The following is a 17,109-nucleotide window of genomic DNA, read 5'->3' as shown; positions in this document are numbered from 1 at the left end:
AACACAATTTCAAATTTTGCTACTTCTGACCGCCTTGATTCGGTCTTATGTTGGATAGAGTTGCACAATCCGTTTGCCAATGATACTTTGACATAAGGTGCCAAAGTTGAGTGTTTGTTTTGTACGCCAGTTATTAAAACAATGTAACTTGTTAACCATGATTCAACCGTGTATAAAGCAGCCCATTTAAACATACAAGCTCTAGCAATGTGAAATATATTATTTGAATAACGATTGAAGTTTTGGTAGAGAATAGTTATTTAATTTAACTTACCTGATGTTTGTTTCCTTGTTGAAGACCTGGTGTGCATGGTGCAAATTAGTCTACGAGTGATCAAGGCACATTTTATTGGTTGACAGAAATAACCAAAGTGAATTATCCCATGGGTGAATTACTTAATGAATGTGTATTTTGTGACTTAAAGACGTGATTTTGGCACAAATTATTGAAGTGTGTGTTTATGTAAAACTTTATGATATACAATACCAGTCAAAAGTTTGGACACACCTATTCATTCCAGGGTTTTTCTTTATTTGGACTATTTTCTACATTGTAGAATAATAGTGAAGACATCAAAACTATGAAATCATACATATGGAATCGTGTAGTAACCAAAAAAGTCTTAAACAAATCAAAATATATTTTATATTTGAGATTCTTCAATGTAGACACCCTTTGCCTTGACAGCTTTGCACAAAGCTTGACAGCTTTGCCTTGACAGTTCCTTCGATGGTCTGGTTTCTGCTTTGACATGCACTGTAAAATGTAGGACTTTATATAGACAGGTGTTTTTTTCTAAAACATGTCCAAACAATTGAATTGGCTACAGGTGGACTCAAATCAAGTTATCGTAACATGATCAATGGAAACAGTGACACCTGAGGTCAATTTGGAGTGTCATAGCAAAGGGGTGTGAAAAACCTGAGAAATCCAAACAGGACGTGGAAAATCTGAGGTTTGTAGTTTTTGAACTCAGCCCCTATCTAACCCCTAAGGCTTTATGACTGTGCAACATGGCGGATATTTCTTTTGGCTGTTTTGGGCTCTGAGCGCCGTACTCAGATTATGCTTTTTCTGTAAAGTGTTTTTGAAATCTGACACAGTGGTTGCATTAAGGAGAAGTTTATCTATATTTCAATGTATAATACATGTATTTTCATCAACATTTATAGTGAGTATTTCCGTAAATTCTTGTGGCTCTCTGCAATATTACTGCATGTTTTGGAACTACTGAACATAACACGCCAATGTAAAATAAGATTTTTGGATATAAATATGAACTTTACCGAACAAAACATACATGTCCTATGAGTGTCATCTGATGAAGATCATCAAAGGTTAGTGATTAATTTTTAGCTCTATTTGTGCTTTTTGATGACTCCTCTCTTTGGCTGGAAAAATGGCTGTGTTTGTCTGTGAGTTGGTGGTGACCTAACATAATCGTTTGTGGATCTTTCGCTGTAAAGCATTTTTTAAATCAGACACTGGCTGGAGAATTTTATCTTTTAAAATGGTGTCTAATACTTGTATGTTTGAGAGATTTGATTTATGAGATTTCTGTTGATTTGTATTTGGCTAGCATAACCCCAGTCCTAGACAGGTTAAATTACTGGATTTGGCTGTTACAGCTACACCTATACGGACTGGTGTATTAAATCGAGTGCACAGCCATGCAATCTCCGTATACGAACATTGGCAGTAGAATGGCCTTACTGAAGAGCTCAGTGACTTTCAACGTGGCACCATCGTAGGATGCCACCTTTCCAACAAGTCAGTTCGTCAAATTTTTTGCCCTACTAGACCTTCCCGGTCAACTAAGTGTTGTTATTGGGAAGTGGAAACGTCTAAGAGCAACAACGGCTCAGCCACAAAGTGGCAGGCAACACAAGCTCACAGAATGGGACTGCTGAGTGAGTAAGCACGTAGCGCGTAAAAATCATCTGTCCTCTGGAAGCAACGTCTGCATGAACTGTTCGTCATTAGCTTCTTGAAATGAGTTTCCATGGCCAAGCAGCCGCACACAAGCCTAAGATCACCATTTGCAATGCCAAGTGTCGGCTGGAGTGGTGTAATGCTCGTCGCCATTGGTCTCTGGTGCAGTGGAAACCCGTTCTCTGGAGGGATTAATCACGCTTCACCATCTTGCAGTCCGACGGATGAATCTGGGTTTGGCGTATGCCAGGAGAACACTATCTTCTCGAATGCATAGTGCCAACTGTAAAGTTTGGTGGATGAGGAATAATGGTCAGGGGCAGTTTTTGATGGTTCAGGCTAGGCCTGTGAATGGAAATCTTAACGCTACAGCATACAATTACATTCTAGACGATTTTGTGCTTAACTTTGTGGCAACAGTTTGTGGAAGCCCCTTTCCTGTTTCAGCATGTTACCCCCGTGCACGAAAAGGTCCATAATATATACAGAAATGGTTTGTCGAGATCAATGTCAAAGAACTTTACTGGTCTGCACAGAGCCCTGACCTCAACCCCATCAAACACCTTTGGGATGAATTGGAACGCCGACTGCGAGCCAGGCCTAATCGCCCAACATCGGCGCACTAATGCACTTGTGGCTGAATGGAAGCAAGTCCCCGCATCAATGTTCCGAAATTACTGCGGGGGAGTCTGTTATAGCAGCAAAGGGGGGACCAACTCCATTTTATTGCCCATGAATTTGGAATGAGATTGTTTGATGAGCACATGTCCACATACTGACAAATACACAATATGACCAAAATGTATGAATGTTTTTGAGTCCTGCCCTGATGACTCTTATTAGCTTGATAGTTCTTGTCCTATAGATTTTGTGGTCTTAAATTGTTTCTTGGAATAATGATTGCTAATGTTCCCTGTCCCGGAATGACATGCTATTGATAAAGCTAACTGCTCCTGCTACATAGCAACAGGTCTACTTGTTGTAGCTAGCTACATTACTAAGATTGCTGCATTAAGGTACATTCGGGAAGTATTCAGACTCCTTGACTCTTTCCACATTTTGTTACGTTACAGCGCTGTTCTAAAAATGGATTGAGTAGTTTTTCCCCACACAAATCTACACCCAGTACACTTTAATGACAAAGCGAAAAAAGGTTTTTAGAAATGTTTGCAACTTTATACATACAAAAAGATACCTTGTTTACATAAGTATTCAGACCCTTTGCTATTGTTAGCAGTTTATTTTATTCTTCAATAACAGACCCCAAAGCAAATCAGGGGGAGAAAATATATTTATTCAAAGAAAACAAATCATAGTTTATGCTGGGAAGTAGATGGCAGATGTTCATTCTTCCCTGTCCTCAATGGTTTCTCCTCTGAACAAAGAGACAGGATGTAGTTTATAACCCAACCCTAGCCTGTGGTTGTTCAATTAGAATTCCTTGCATTAAAATTGGGCCAATGCTCAAATAACAAGTATCCCATTTCAGGCTCAATGTATAGGGGATTCGGACCATTGAGAACTTGCCACATGTAGCTATGAGTCCTGGACTGATTCCTCCCGTGTCCCTGACCCATTAATCTTCACTTCCCCATTACAGAAAAACAACTATTTCCATTGATCATTAATTCCCTCTTGACCTTTAGTCCTCTGTGTTGTGTATTTATCTTAGAATATTCTTACACTTCCCTTAGACCATTTTAAAAATAAATATACTTAAAATGTGTTTTCAGAAAACATGAAAAAATAGACAGTATAAATAACATTAGCAGGGAGCATAAAATCATTCCCATAAAACACCTTGCATTACTATAAAACACACAGGGCATATTTTACTTGCTGTTGCAGTAAGAAATATATTTCACACAAAGTTATAGAAAATAGGTATTAACAGGTTTAATGATGATGACCCTTACGATTCCTACCACAGCCTGTATTGGGAGGAAACTCACCCAAAAATATTTGTCTGCAAGACAATAATATTCAATCGTCCTATTGGCAAGGTAATCATTCATAGTCCTTTTAAGTATGTTCAGCTGTTCGTGTGTCGTCCCCCCCGGTATCAGCCCCACATAGATAACTATTAGAGAATATGTTATGACAGTCTGTCGGTAGTGAGGAATTATTCTTCCGTTCCACTGGTTGATAAGGATGTCTCTAATGAACACTTCACCGGTGATCTTGTATCGTTTCATGTACAGGCCTTGGGTGAAGGGGTATTGCTGCAAATTCAGACGGTAGATTCTCATAACCTGTAATGAAGAAGAACAAGAAAAGTGAAAGTAACATGGTCCTGGTTTCAAGAGAAATTGATATTTCACATATATTTCCCTAAGTAAGCACATTCTAATTTTCAGGAAAAAGTTGGACATTTCACCTAGATATCCCTAATATGATGACTGCGGTGTACAACATAGAAACCGATCAGGTTCTGATCATCTTACTATGCTTCTTCATCTGAGATTGGGCCCTGATTGATTAGCAATCAGTTCATTATTCTCTAGGCTCCGCTTTGTCATCAAAATGGACAATCTTGCAATGAGTGACATGTATCCATTGTGATTTTCCCTGGACTTTCACTGCTGACCTCGTTATAAGCAAAATTTTATAAGGACCTTCCCATTTTGGCCTTAATGTGTCTGTTATATATATATATATATATTTTAACCGTCACCCACTGTCCTGGCACTACGTCATATCCCCCCTCGGGAGTTATTCCCCATGCCTCTACTGAATTAGAAAGTTGTATGCAATTGTTAAGCATTGTGACATTGAAAGTGTACGTCTGCCTTTTTCAAATCTAAGGTGCCTGGTTGACCTGTGATGACCTCAAACGGACTCAACCCTGTGGTTTTGTTATGTGTTGCCCATTGTCGTGTCTTCAGTATCATTACATGTGAAGACTTATTTTATCAAGTCAATTATATGTGTAATTATTATTACGTGATTTAAACTAATCACGTGAACTTGAGTCAACTAGGAAATCGGGGCAACACTGATTTTTGTTTTATTTTATAGAGTCTCTGTTTCCTGAATTGACTTCAGATATTTTCAGATCTTATCAATTAGTCTTCCATTAATGATTATTAATTGTTACCTTCCGTCAGTCTCATCTGAACGTCGTAAAATTCTTGGTTATCTGCAAAAACCATATTTTCCATAATGAACCAGAAATATACAAATTGGCTTAATTATTTATTTACTAACTAAATAATCACAGAAATACATATCAAACAAACAGTAGATATTGGTTACTAACAATGATAGAAAAATCCCTAGTGGGCTAAGCCAATATGACAGCTTGGTAGACAAAAGGAAAGGGGTTGGACTGAGAGAACGGGAAAGACAAATTGATTCACTACACACAGTCTATAATTATATTCATTGAAATGCTAATACTTTACACATGAACGACCGCTCATTTGAGAATAATTTGTGTGTGTGTGTGTGTGTGTGTGTGTGTGTGTGTGTGTGTGTGTGTGTGTGTGTGTGTGTGTGTGTGTGTGTGTGTGTGTGTGTGTTATTATTTTGCCCATATGTCGTTGTTGTCTTCTCTTTTGGAATCCTCAATCGTCCTATAGGGTTCATCAAATGTGCAATTTGCCACGACAGCCTCAGCCTCTTTCTGCACACCAGGATTCCACCATTTGCCCACAAAATGATAAACTATCTTGTCCACACCAAGGTATCCCAAAGAGTGGCTCTGTGTCACCAAGTAGGGTAAGAGTGCCTTTGGCGCTACACATCTCAAGTTGTATTTCCACACACCTTCTTGATTGAGTTTGCACCCTGCAGCCATCCATTTTCACACTTCATATTTTGGTGCACTGCTTTGCGTGTCCTTAATGTGTTGCAATGTATCCAATGTGTATTTCCTAATCAGTTTAGGGGACAGAGGTGTTCTCTTGGCAGCTCTGTCAGCCAAGTCATTACCTTTACTCTCGTCTGTAAAGATTTTTCCATGTGCTTTCATTCATTTTTTAAAATTGCAACTTGTCCAAGTAACTGGAGAGCATTCAGTAGAACCATCACATTTGGTCCATTCTTCACAGGATCAAATCAAATTTTATTTGTCACATACACATGGTTAGCAGATGTTAATGCGAGTGTAGCAAAATGCTTGTGCTTCTAGTTCCGACAATGCAGTGATAACCAACAAGTAATCTAACTAACAATTCCAAAACTACTGTCTTATACACAGTGTAAGGGGATAAGGAATATGTACATAAGGATATATGAATGAGTGATGATACAGAGCAGCATACAGTAGATGGTATCGAGTACAGTATATACATATGAGATGATTATGTAGACAAAGTAAACAAAGTGGCATAGTTAAAGTGGCTAGTGATACATGTATTACATAAGGATGCAGTCGATGATGTAGAGTACAGTATATACGTATGCATATATGAATAATGTAGGGTAAGTAACATTATATAAGGTAGCATTGTTTAAAGTGGCTAGTGATATATTTACATAATTTCCCATCAATTCCCATTATTAAAGTGGCTGGAGTTGGGTCAGTGTCAATGACAGTGTGTTGGCAGCAGCCACATTTAATGTTAGTGGTTGCTGTTTAACAGTCTGATGGCCTTGAGATAGAAGCTGTTTTTCAGTCTCTCGGTCCCAGCTTTGATGCACCTGTACTGACCTCGCCTTCTGGATGATAGCGGGGTGAACAGGCAGTGGTTTGGGTGGTTGATGTCCTTGATGATCTTTATGGCCTTCCTGTAACATCGGGTGGTGTAGGTGTCCTGGAGGGCAGGTAGTTTGCCCCCGGTGATGCGTTGTGCAGACCTCACTACCCTCTGGAGAGCCTTACGGTTGAGGGCGGAGCAGTTGCCGTACCAGGCGGTGATACAGCCCGCCAGGATGCTCTCGATTGTGCATCTGTAGAAGTTTGTGAGTGCTTTTGGTGACACGCCAAATTTCTTCAGCCTCCTGAGGTTGAAGAGGCGCTGCTGCGCCTTCTTCACGACGCTGTCAGTGTGAGTGGACCAATTCAGTTTGTCTGTGATGTGTATGCCGAGGAACTTAAAACTTGCTACCCTCTCCACTACTGTTCCATCGATGTGGAGCTCCCAGTGATGTTATGAATCCTCTGTTTTTCCACATTCTTCCAAAATCATGGGTAATGCCAAAAGCATACCTTGAATCTGTGTAGATATTAGCTGTTTTTCCTTCCCCCTGTTTGCGTGCTTCTGTCAAAGCCACCAATTCCGCCACCTGTGCTGATGTTCCTGCAGGTAACATGCCTGTCACTATCACATTGCCCAATGTAGTGACTGTCCAGCCTGCCTTCCTCACACCCCCCTCCACAATGCTTGAACAATCTGTGTATAAGATAAACTCAGGGTTTTCCAACAGATTACTTTTAGTAGGTATCTGGAGGAAATATCAGATTAGCTGGATTACATGGTGTGCCACATTGTATGATGATGTTAGGAGCCTCCAACACAGTCAACCACTTGTTCTAACGAGCAGCTGTTACCTGTGCAGCTCGATTCATTGTCAAAAAAGTATGTACAGCATGTGGACACTTGATGGTAAGATGTTGGTCGAGAACAAGCGATGCCACCATCGACACAGCAACGTAAGTAGCCTGCATAGCTCAGAGAGGGACCCCATCCCATCCCCATCCAGTTTCTTCTAATAGTAGCCTACAGGTTTCTGGCAATCGCCATGGTCTTGTCAGCACTGAGGTCATGTAGCCATTTTTTTCAGCCACAAAGAGGGTGAAAGGTTGGTTGGCCTGAGTCCGGAATGCCGAAAGCCGGCACTGATGACATAGCTAGTTTAAGCTTGCCAAAAACCTCTTTCTGTTCTTGAGGAGGTGGTTAAGGGATTGTGCAATTTCAGCGAAGGAGTCCACCCAGCATCTGTTGTAGTTGCACAAACCCAAGAAGGAGCGAAGTTCTTTAACTGTAGTGGGCTCCTTGACAACAGTACGACATTGGCATCTCTCTTTTTCCCTGTAAGACCAGTTGACCGAGATAGATAACCTGTGATTGCATGAGTTGGGCCTTATCAGGGCTAGCTTTATGGCCTTTGGCATGCAAGTGATTTTAGATCCTTGGCATGCGTTTCCTCATATTCTGACGCTAACAATATATCATCAACATATTGAATGACAAAAGATTACATCGGAGGAAGATCTTAGATGTCTCCGCAATGCCTGATGGTAAATCGAATAACTATAATGAAGGACCGTAGGAGTCCTAGTCCACTTGGGGGGGGGGTCAGCCACCAGTGGAGTGAGCTTGGAGATGGCTTCATTTGCATTCCTGTAGTCCAGTGTCACTCGCCAGTAACTACTTGATTTTTTTCATTGGGCTATTTGAGGCAGAATGTGTCTTTTCAACATTTCACATAGATCTCTAACCCCCCCCCCCCCAAAAAGAAGTAGTGGCCATAGCTTCCTTGATAATGGGATATTGTTTTGTGCAAGGTGGGGCAACACCTATCAAGCACACTGGTTCCATATCCAAAGTTTCACACTCGTTTTTCTTCGTAGTCCAAATAGGATGGTTCTGAACTGTTGATCCCTGCAGTTGTCTAATTTGCCACATCACCTTCCCTTCAGAAACGTTCAGTGTAGAGTCAAGTTGCATAATAACCAATAGACATTGATTATTGGTCACATACACATGGTTAGCAGATGTTAATGCGGGTGTTGCGAAATGCTTGGGCTTCTAGTTCCAACCATGCAGTAACATCTTAACAATTTCACAACTACTACCTTATACACACAAGTGTAAAGGAATGAATAAGAATGTATACATATAAATATATGGATGAGCGATGGCCGAACGGCATAGGCAAGATGCAGTAGATGGTATAGAGTACAGTATATACAAATGAGATGAGTAATGTAGGGAATGTAAACATTATATAAAGTGTCATTGTTTAAAGTGACTAGTGATACATTTATTACATCCAATTTTTAATTATTAAGTGGCTAGAGATTTGAGTCAGTATGTTGGCAGCAGCCACTCAATGTTAGTGATGGCTGTTTAACAGTCTGATGGCCTAGAAGCTGTTTTACAGTCTCGGTCCCAGCTTTGATCAAGCAAGCTCTGCTGCTTAGCTTCTTGAAAGCTTCTTACATTTCTGACTCAGCATTGTGTTGTTGGGGCTATTGTCCTGTTTCCATTTTCCCCTAGACGGACCCTGCTTCTCCTGGCTATTCCTAATAAGAACACGTTTTCTTTTCTGACATTCTCCTTGACAGTGACCAGAAATCCTGCAATAATGACATACACCAGGTTTCTCTTCCGCTGAACGGGTAAGGTTGTTGGTTTTACTTGGAATCTGCACAACTCTGATAACAGCTGTTTTATTATGTTGATTGATGTCTCTGTCCAGTAGTGACAGCCTGTCAATGATGTCGCTGTAGTTTTGTCTCTCCCAGTCAGTAGTTATGGAACAAATGTTTTGTGCAAATCATTGTGTATGGTTTGCATCAACTGATGTGTGATTGCCCCATTTTTGGAGGAGTTGAGTGCATCTTCATATTCCATGCCGGGTAACCCACTGTGTCTAACCACCTCTGCTCTGAACCTTTTTTTAAATTCAACAAACTGCTCTTTTGCTTTTTGGGCACATTTGGTTATCTATCCCCAATTGGTGGTTGTATTAGTCAGACCCTTAAGGAAAACATGTATGGCTCTCCATCCATCGGCCACATCTTGCTCTTCACCACCCACAGCTCTATAAACCTTTTCTTCAAGTATGCCAGGTTCATTGTTGTTCAAAACAAAGGCAAACAACTATAATGTAGAGTTTCTGATATCACTTTAAATGGTCCCATGTCTTCATACCCACATCTCGTGGATGATTCAAATCCAACTGTTTTGGAGATGCTGATTTGTGTGTGATTTTGGTCACCGGGGGTTTGTCTTTACTCCGTTTAAAAGCCTGTGTTCTGGTTGGCCTAAGACATCATTTGTCACCCCTGTCAGAATCTGTTGACTCAAAGCCAGGCCGTGCTGACCAGATGCTTGAAACCTGATCTGCTTTGCGCAACTCAGCCTGAGGGTAGATTGAGGGAACAAAGGATCGACAGGTGGGGGCCAAGTCTGCCTTTATCACCCTTGCCTCCTGTAATTGTTGAATTTCGCCTTTAAGGTTTTTATCTGTTCACCTAGAGCCATCAAACTCTATCTCTCTGCAATGTCCTATCATGTTTATCAAGAAAGAATTTCTCATCTCGTTTTCTTACTTTGGCTAATACAGTTAAAGACCATTGTGTCTTTTTTAAAGAGTTCTACTTTTTTGTATGTATTTTTCCCGAAGCTTTTTGTATGTCAGACAAATGACATATTTTCAACAATGACAGGATATTTATTTTTATCTCAGAGTATTCTTGCACTGAGACTCAAAATTGAGCTCCGGTGCATCCTGTTTCCATTGATCATCCTTGAAATGTTTCTACAACTTGATTGGAGTCCACCTGTGGTAAATTCAATTGATTGGACATGACAGCTGTGTGCCTTCCCAAATCTATATAAGGTCTTTCAGTTGACAGTGCATGTCAGAGCAAAATCCAGAATTTTCTGTAGATCTCCGAGACGACATGATTGTGTTGAGGCACAGATCTGGGGAACGGTACCAAAAAATGTCTGCATCATTGAAGGTCCCCAAGAACACAGTGGCCTCCATCATTCTTAAATTGAAGTTTGGAACCACCAAGACTCTTCCTAGTGCTGGCTGCCCGGCCAAACTGGGCAATCGGGGGAGAAGGGCCTTGGTCAGGGAGGTGACCAAGAACCCCGATGGTCACTCTGACAGCGCTTCGGAGTTCCTCTGTTAAGATGGAACCTTCCAGAAGGACAACCATCTATGCAGCACTCCACCAATCAGGCCTTTATGGTAGAGTGGACAGACAGAAGGCGCTCCTCAGTGAAACGCGCATGCCAGCCTGCTGTCACCTAAAGACTCTCAGACCATGAGAAACAAGATTCTCTGGTCTGAGGAATCCAATATTGAATTCTTTGGCATGAATGCCAAGCGTCACGTCGGAAGGAAACCTGGCATAATCCCTACGGTGAAGCTTGGTGGCAGCAACATCATGTTGTGGGGATGTTTTTCAGTGGCAGGGACTGGGAGAAGAGCATAGCAAAGATGAGCGGAGCAAAGTACAGAGAGATACTTGAAGAAAACCTGTTCCAAAGCGCTCAGAACCTCAGATACACAGCCAAGACAATGCAGGAGTGGCTTTGGGACAAGTCTCTGAATGTCCTTGAGTGGCCCAGCCAGAGTCTGGACTTGAACCCAGTTGAACATCTCTGGGGAGACCTGAAAATAGATGTGCAGTGACACTCTCCGTCCAACCTGACAGAGTTTGAGAAGATCTGCAGAGAAGCATGGGAGAAACTCCCCAAATACAGGTCTGCCAAGCTTGTAGCTTCATACCCAAGATTACTCAAGGCTGTAATCGCTGCAAAGGTGCTTCAACAAAGTACTGAGTAAAGGGTCTGAATTCTTATGTATGTCATTTTTTTTTAAATATATACATTTGTAAATATTCTAAACCTGTTTTTGTTTTGTCATTATGGGATATTGTGTGTAGATTTGAAGGTGGGGGGGAACCATTTTAATATATTTTAGAATAAGGCTGTAATGTAACAAAATGTGGAAAAAGTCCAGGGGTCTGAGTACTTTCTGAATGCACTGTAAGTAAAGTTGGGAGTTATTTTACAGTCTGCATTGTTGGTTTCAATTTTCTATAACTAAATAGGTTACAAATATAACATACTTTACCCATGTCATCAGCTGTGTTTTGTACCTTCGATACGGAGAACGTGAGTGGCAGATGTGATCAGCAGAGAGGGTACCTGGATAGTACACAAGTTTTGATTGGTTTGCTGTTTAGTATTTGGTAGCAAACATGAAGTAAGTATTTTGAGAAAATAATTGACTTTGCCAACAAATGGATATGTGGTCGGAATAATAAACAAGTAAATATACATTATGTAAAAACCAGCGTCAACTGCAGGGCATTTAGCACATTTTAGAAAGTTAACTTAATAGTTATAAGATATCTAGCAGGCAAAAAAGTTGTGACTTCCATACTTTAACCTTTTCAAACGTACCAACAAACGGGTGTGATCATTCTACAATGGTCCCTGCAGCGTACGCTCAAACCAGTTTGATTAGAACATCCAGCTTCAATTGACCGAACAGTCAGCATTTGAGCTAGCCACACTGTTTTTTTCACCAAAACATTTTGCACAAACACAGTCCTTACAAGGTTATGTCCTGAATGCAATATTCAGACATTCACCGAAGTAAAGACAGCATAATGCATTCATCCAAACTGGAAAATGTAGGTTACATTAGCTAGCCCTAACTGAGGAAATATTGATGTAACACAAGGTCATATTTATCAATCAATCAATCAAATTTTATTTATATAGCCCTTCGTACATCAGCTGATATCTCAAAGTGCTGTACAGAAACCCAGCCTAAAACCCCAAACAGCAAGCAATGCAGGTGTAGACAAATCTTAGCTGACAGAAACCACAATATGAATTATCTAATAGCAATTACTATTTAGAATTCATCATATCACGGGTGAGCTCATTGATCCAAATTGAGTAAAACACTTTGTAGAAATGGAAAGTAATCTGACGATGGGTAGTTTGTGCGTGCCATTGTTTTTTTGTGTCAACTAAAGATGGAGGAGACAAAATTAGTTTGGTCTGTTTGCAATATGCATGTATGTCAACTACGATCTTTCACTTCCTGAAGTTTACACCGAAAGATAAGTGAACCATTCCTTCACCTCATTATAAAATCTTTGGTCTGACAGACGTTTACGTGACACCCAGAAATCATTATGCAATGTCAACAAACATGGCGCCACACGTAGCTGGCAAATAGCTTAGCATTAGCTCATTATCAGTAAAACCTTCAAAGAAGTATTTTACACGCATCATAGGTGTCCATTGCAATCTGTGCAATAATCAGAATGCATTATTTGTCACCAGTACTTGAAAACGTGAATAGAACTATAAATGCATACATACTTCATGCTGCCGTAGAAACGACAATATGATATATACAGAAAATAATGCACTTACTTTGATAGGAAAGCATACATGTCCAAAGTAATTTTTTCCTTACAAATAATAAGTAAGGCAACGCAAGCGCCAGCCAGAAAATGTGTCAATTCGTGCAAGACTGTGCAAATGTCTGCATACTTGATCAGCGGAAACATTAGTGAAGTGCGTGGGCTCTCTTCGAAGAGAGAAGTTTGTCTGTCTCAGTAAAGCCTCAGACATAAATTGCCCGCAATGCTGAAATGGGCTACTTCTATGTGAATTAATGAGCAGGTGGAACACACCTCAATTCAAACTGTTGTTAGAAAATAAAACTTGTTAGAGAATAATTTGAAATTCACAAGTTGAAACAGTCTATAGATAATCAGCAGGCTGCGCATGTTAACTGTCCTGTTTCGTAACGATCACATTTTACAATACTCCGGTATACCCACCAAGCCTATTGGGAGGAAGTTTAACCTCTCATAGCACAACAAAAGGCTACATCCCGCCGGACCGCTTATTACTTTCCCTGTTAATTAAATCTTAAAAAAGGATGCAGAATCCTTTCCAATTATGGCACAACACAGCAAAACCAATTCAATGACATTCTGTTTATGGGAGATGTGGGAATCCTTCATGATACACAAGGCAGAGGTGCTCTTTCATACGTACCATGGAAACTAATGAAACTGAGGCTCTGCTGTCTGTTGATGGAGGGGTGTCTCAATGTAATCTAGTTAAAAGGTTTGACTCATTACCTCACTTGGCTTTATTTTCTGGGCAGATGGGCAGACTGCTATCATTTTGCCGTGATACAATGAGAAGATGCTTCAACCATCGTATTAGAATGGAGATGGCACTGAGTATTGCATTCCTAGTTGTCTCTACGGCTTTCATTTTGCTGTGGTAACAGCATCCGTTGACCAGTAAAAATGCCAATTTATTTACAAGTACCTCATAGGCAAGTCCCTTCTCGACCTCAGCTCACTCCATCTCCACTACCAATAGCAACCTGTGCTCTGGTAGAGATATCACACTGGTCATTCCCAAAGCTCTCCCTTCCTTTGGCCGTCATTGATTCCAGTTTTCTGCCGCAAATGACTGGAATGAGCTGCAAAAGACCCTCAAACTTGACACATTCATCCCACCACACTCCTTCAAAAACATATTACCTGAACTGGGCAATTCCACTTTAAGAGACTCAGATTTTTCACTTTAACATTATGTGAACAAAAACCATTGATTGCAACGTTCAACAAATCATAACTCTATGCACAAGGACTACTTTTAACAACTTGCACTGAACATTTTACAAAAACACACTTACTCAGAGTGCATATGTAAAGTTTGGTAACAGAATGATGGTAAGATCTCAGTTTGACCATGTTTACCAAGAACTCTTAAATATCTACGCCGAATTAATGCTCAAAGATGTCCACAGAAAGAATGGGGTGTCCGCTATGGAATGAAACCTTAGAAAATATCTATTTTGGTTATTGATCTAGATTAAGTAAAGTGGAATAACACCTGGTAACAGAATGGGTCCCCGATCTGTACTATACAGAAATGGATCATTTGTGAATGTCATTCTCCATGGTTATACAGTTGAAGTTGGAAGTTTACATACACCTTAGCCAAATACATTTAAACCCAGTTTTTCCCAATTCCTGACATTTAATCCTTGTAAAGATTCCCTTAGGTCACTTAGGATCACCACTTTATTTTAAGAATGTGAAATGTCAGAATAAGAGTAGAGTGATTTATTTCAGCTTTTATTTCTTTCATCACATTCCCAGTGGGTCAAAAGTTTACATACACTCAATTAATATTTGGTAGCATTGCCTTTAACTTGTTTATCTTGGGTCAAATGTTTCGGGTAGCCTTCCACAAGCTTCCTACAATAATTTGGCTGAATTTTGGCCCATTCCTCCTGACAGAGCTGGTGTAACTGAGTCAGGTTTGTAGGCCTCTGTGCTAGCACACACTTTTTCAGTTCTGCCTACACATTTTCTATAGGATTGAGGTCAGGGCTTTGTGATGGCCACTCCAATACCTTGACTTTGTTGTCCTTAAGCCATTTTGCCACAACTTTGATTTGCGACCAAGCTTTAACTTCCTGACTGATATCTTGAGATGTTGCTTCAATATATCCACAATTTTCTTTCCTCATGATGCCATCTATTTTGTGAAGTGCAGCAGTCCCACCTGCAGAAAAGCACCCCCACAACAAGATGCTGCCACTCTCGTGCTTCACGGTTGGGATGGTGTTCTTTGGCTTGCAGGCCTCCCCCTTTTTCCTCCAAACATAATGATGCTCATTATGGACAAACATATCTATTTTTGTTTCATCAGACCAGAGAACATTTCTCCAAAAATTGCCATCTTTGTCCCCATGTGCAGTTGCAAACCGTAGTCTGGCTTTTTTATTGCGGTTTTGGAGTGGTGGCTTCTTCCTTGCTGAGCGGCCTTTCAGGTTATGTCAATATAGCACTTGTTTTTACTGTGGATATAGATACTTTTGTACCTGTCCTCCAGCATCATCAAATCAAAGTTTATTTGTCATATGCTCCAAATACAACAGGTGTAGATCTTAGTTAAATGCTTACTTACAGGCTCTAACCAATAGTGGAAAAAGGGTATTTGATGAACAATGGGTAAGTAAAGAAATAAAACAACAGTTAAAAGACATACTACATACAGACATCGGTTAGTCATGCTGATTGAGGTAGTATGTACATGTAGATATGGTTAAAGTGACTGCATATATGATGAACAGAGAGTAGCAGTAGCGTAAAAGAGGGGTTGGTGGGTGGCGGGGACACAATGCAGATAGCCCGGTTAGCCAATGTGCGGGAGCACTGGTTGGTCGGCCCAATTGAGGTAGTATGTACATTAATGTATAGTTAGTGACTATGCATATATGATAAACAGAGACTATCAGCAGCGTTAAAGGGGGGTTGGGCAGGGCACACAATGCAAATAGTCCGGGTAGCCATTTGATTACCTGTTCAGGAGTCTTATGGCTTGGGGGTAAATACAGGAGTCTTATGGCTTGGGGGTAAATACTGAAGCCTTTTTGTCCTAGACTTGGCAGTCCGGTACCGCTTGCCATGTGGTAGAAGAGAGAAGTCTCTACTAGGGCTGGGGTAGCTGGGGTCTTTGACAATTTTTAGGGCCTTCCTCTGACACTGCCTGATGTAGAGGTCCTGGATGGCAGGCAGCTTTGCCCCAGTGATGTACTGGGCCGTCCGCACTACCCTCTGTTGTGCCTTAGTCAGAAGCCGAGCAATTGCCGTGCCAGGCAGTGATGCAACCAGTCAGGCAGGATGCTCTCGATGTTGCAACTGTAGAACCTTTTGAGGACCTCAGGACCCATGCCAAATCTTTTTCGTTTCCTGGGGGGGAATAGGCTTTGTCGTGCCCTCTTCACGACTATTTTGGTGTGTTTGGACCATTCTAGTTTGTTGTTAATGTGGACACCAAGGAACTGATGCTCTCAACCTGCTCCACTTCAGCCCCGTCGACGAGAATGGGGGCGTGCTTGGTCCTCCTTTTCCTGTAGTCCACAGTCATCTTCTTAGTCTTGGTTACGTTGAGGGATAAGTTGTTATTCTGGCACCACCCAGCCAGGTCTCTGACCTCCTCCTTACATGCTGTCTCGTCGTTGTATCGTCTGCAAACTTAATGATGGTGTTGGAGTCGTGCGCTACCATGCAGTCGTGGGTGAACAGGGAGTACAGGAGGGGACTGAGCACGCACCCCTGAGGAGCTCCAGTGTTGAGGATCAGCGTGGCAGATGTGTTGCTACCTACCCTCACCACCTGGGGGCGGCCCATCAGGAAGTCTTGGATCCAGTTGCAGAGGGATGTGTTTAGTTCCAGGATCCTTAGCTTAGTGATGAGCTTTGAGGGTACTATGGTGTTGACTACAGCTCAGCGTTCAATGAACAACATTCTCACATAAGTGTTCCTTTTGTCCAGGTTTGAAAGGGCAATGTGGAGTGCAATAAAGATTGCATCATCTGTGGATCTGTTTGGGCGGTATGCAATTTGGAGTGGATCTAGGGTTTCTGGGAGAATGGTGTTGATGTGAGCCATTACCAACCTTTCAAAGCACTTCACAAGGTCC

At 41.1% G+C, this 17,109-nt stretch overlaps 1 protein-coding gene across 4 annotated transcripts in view; it reads left to right on the top strand.

Annotated features, from left to right (window-relative positions):
* LOC118366990 (methyl-CpG-binding domain protein 5-like) overlaps nucleotides 1–17,109 on the top strand; it is a 59,364-nt gene that overhangs the window by 14,542 nt on the left and 27,713 nt on the right. The window contains exon 2 of one of the 4 annotated variants that reach the window (XM_035749898.1): nucleotides 9,168–9,221. The exons of the other annotated variants lie outside the window; for them this stretch is intronic. The gene's annotated coding sequence lies outside the window, so the exon portion shown is untranslated. The remainder of the gene's footprint in view (nucleotides 1–9,167; nucleotides 9,222–17,109) is intronic. 4 annotated transcript variants of the gene reach the window in all.

This window comes from Oncorhynchus keta, chromosome 34 (genome assembly GCF_023373465.1).
Source record: "Oncorhynchus keta strain PuntledgeMale-10-30-2019 chromosome 34, Oket_V2, whole genome shotgun sequence".
Lineage (NCBI taxonomy): Eukaryota > Metazoa > Chordata > Actinopteri > Salmoniformes > Salmonidae > Oncorhynchus > Oncorhynchus keta.
Note: the sequence above shows the minus strand (reverse complement) of the source record. Positions and strands in the feature narration are given on the sequence as shown.